The following is a 3,152-nucleotide window of genomic DNA, read 5'->3' on the forward strand; positions in this document are numbered from 1 at the left end:
CAAATAAATTAATTAATAAATGAATGAATAAATAAATAAATAAAGTTGTTTTTCGAAAAAGTTAAATACATTTAAAAATTAAGATTTATAAAGTTTAACGAATTTTGGGATACCGTCTTGGATTGCGAATGAAATGAGTTAAAAACGGGTTACAAAGCTAACGTGATTCTTGGTTTTAGAAATCCATTCTTATCTACTGCCGCTGTCACCTTGTCGTGACCCTGGGTTATAAGTTAGATAATAACTATCCTTTGTGACCCCTTAATAACTATTAAAAATATATCTTCGGACTGGGGAAGATTAAATGTTTTCTCACACTTATTGTCAAAAACTCAAGAACTTTATTTCACACACACACAGACACAGACACACACACACACACACACAGACATCTTGTTTCAGTCATTAGACTGCGGCCATGCTGAGGCATCGATTTACAACAGAGACCAAAAAAACATACACCTACAGATTCCGAACACGAGAAGCGAACCAGGTATCTATCGCTTGCCGGTCGACGGGTTTGTTTGTTTTTTTTTGTTTTTTTTTCCTGTGTAAGGTCGAACTTCGAAACAACGTGCGTGTGTGTGTGTGTGTTAAAAGAAATTTTTAGTTAAAATAAAATAATGAAAACTTCAAAATGAAAATCTTTTTAGTTTGGATCCAAAGTTGACTTACGTTGGTTGGATGGAGAATTTCTGCGATTTCTATGAATGGAAGGGAATACACCGAACCAAACTCCTCCAATTGATAAGTAATAATGATAATAATAATAATAATAATAGTTATAATAAATATGATAACAGTAATTGTTTCAATTATATGTTATAAGTATTATTTTTCTGTTTTTTAAAGGACGGCTATTCCTCAGTGAAATAAAGTCTAGATAGGTAGGTAGATAGATAGACAGATAGAAAGATAGATAGACAGACAGTATATTGTATCCGTGTTGTTATTTCGATAGTTTTCAAGCAAGTGTCGAAAGAGAGAAGAGCAACAGATAAAATATTTGATTCGCTTTCGTTGCTATCCGTTGTTTAGCGCCTCATGGTGTTGTTAGGCAGGTTTGAGAGAAACATGGAGAGAGAGAGAGGGGGGAGGGATAGAGAGAGGCTGCGAGGGTGAAGAGAGAGAGGCGGGAAGGGAGAGTAGAGAGAGTGTGTGTGTGTGTGAGGAAGAGATATAAGATAACAGTGAAAGAGGAAAAGGCTGAAAGAAAGGGGTAAGAGAGGTGACGTAGGAAAGACAGAGAGTGAGAGAGAGAGAGAGGGAAATGGGAAAAGGGAGGGAAGTTCTTTCATGACAGAGAGGGGGGATACTAACTCTCTCTCTTTCTCTCCCTCTCTCTCACACACAACCACGCGTAGAAAGATAAGCTTGTGGTGAAGGGGAGATAGAAAAAGCATGGTGAAGCAGAGGGAGTAGGAAGGAGTAAGAGGGAGAGGAGATATGTTTAAGGGAAGAGGGGAGTAACTGACAGAAAAACACAAAGTTACGTTAAGACGGAGAGAGAGAGAGAGAGAGAGAGAGAGAGTAAGCGCGGTAAGAGATACGCAAGATTACACAGAACGTGATGGCATGGGGAGGGGGAAGGAGACATATGTATGTGTGAGGAGAGAGAGAGAGAAGAAAACAGAGTAAGAGAGAAATAGAGAAAGACGGGGAGGGATTAGATCGGTAGATACAGTGAGAGGGTAGAAGAGAGGCGGAGAGAGGGAAGAAGGGGAGAGGATTGCTTGAACGTTTAGTTATTTAACCTTAGGTAAGGACTAATCGAGTGCCTTCCTGATCAGAGACGCTCCAGTTATGACCGTTCCTTCTTTTATAGAATATAAAAGTACACTATCAGCCAATGTGTCTTACATGTGTTTAAATAGGAAAAAAAATGTGTGATTTTAGGGGGATTTGGTGGGTATTTCTAGCAGGGGTGGATTGAGCACGCAGAGGTTTAAGAAAGGAGGGAGTGGGAAGGTAAAGAAAGAGAGGGAGAGGGAGGAGGGGGAGGTAGAAAGGAAGAAGTTGATAGGGCGTAAAGGTGTGAGGGAGAAGAAAGAGGGATGAAAGGGGGAGAGAGAGGGGAAGGGGTGAGAGTATAAGATACACGGGGGGGGAAGCTGGAGGTACGGCAGAGGAAGAGAAAGAGAAAGAGAAGGTATAAGAGGAAAAAAGTTGCGGAGAGAGAGAGAGAGAGAGAGAGAGAGAAAGAAAGATAGAAAGAAAGAAAGAGACAAAGTAACAGTAAATTATGAGAGAGATGTAATACAGAGAGAGAGGGGGGATTATAGATTGAATAAAATACAAGAGAGAGAGAGGGTGGGGAGTTTGAGATATAAAGTGAAAGGGGAAAAGGGAAGGGGAGGAAGAAAAAAAGAGAGAAAGAAGGGAAAAGCAAGAAAAAGATAGAAGAGGCAGAGAGAGAGAGAGAGAAAGATGCGGCTGCCAGTTGTTTGCTGTTTGCTAGGAGTCTATTAAGCTTTCAGCTGATGATAGAAAACCTGTTGTAAAACACAGTTGCCATTCATTCATCTTTCTTCCTCTCTCTCCCTCTCTCCTTCTACTCCTCCTCCTCCTCTCTCTCTCTCTCTCTCTCTCTGTCTTTTTCTTTCTTCTTATTATTTCTCCCTCCCTCCCTCTCTCTCTCTCTTTACCCTTCGTAAACCTTCATTCACGCATTTAACTTACTCCAGGCTTGCATAAAATCGACACGCAACATTGTCCTCAAACGAACACCCACGCATGCACATGTAATATATATATATAATATACATATATAATATATATATATATATTATATATATATACTCTTTTTTACTCTTTTACTTGTTTCAGTCATTTGACTGCGGCCATGCTTGCAGTCACCGCCTTTAGTCGAGCAAATCGACCCCAGGACTTATTCTTTGAAAGCCTAGTACTTATTCTATCGGTTTTTTTTTGCCGAACCGCTAAGTTACGGGGACGTAAACACACCAGCATCGGTTGTCAAACGATGTTGGTGGGGACAAACGTAGACACGCAATATACACACACATACACATATATATATATATATATATATATATACATATATACGACGGGCTTCTTTCAGTTTCCGTCTACCAAATCCACTCACAAGGCTTTGGTCGGCCCGAGGCTATAGTAGAAGACACTTGCCCAAG

At 40.1% G+C, this 3,152-nt stretch overlaps 1 protein-coding gene across 1 annotated transcript in view; it reads right to left on the reverse strand.

Annotated features, from left to right (window-relative positions):
• Positions 1–1,084, reverse strand: part of LOC106873815 (four-jointed box protein 1) — a 107,392-nt gene extending 106,308 nt beyond the window's left edge. The window contains exon 1 of the mRNA XM_052973292.1: positions 676–1,084. The gene's annotated coding sequence lies outside the window, so the exon portion shown is untranslated. The remainder of the gene's footprint in view (positions 1–675) is intronic.
• Positions 1,085–3,152: the final 2,068 nt, after the last annotated feature.

This window comes from Octopus bimaculoides, chromosome 15, assembly GCF_001194135.2.
Source record: "Octopus bimaculoides isolate UCB-OBI-ISO-001 chromosome 15, ASM119413v2, whole genome shotgun sequence".
NCBI classification, from domain to species: domain Eukaryota; kingdom Metazoa; phylum Mollusca; class Cephalopoda; order Octopoda; family Octopodidae; genus Octopus; species Octopus bimaculoides.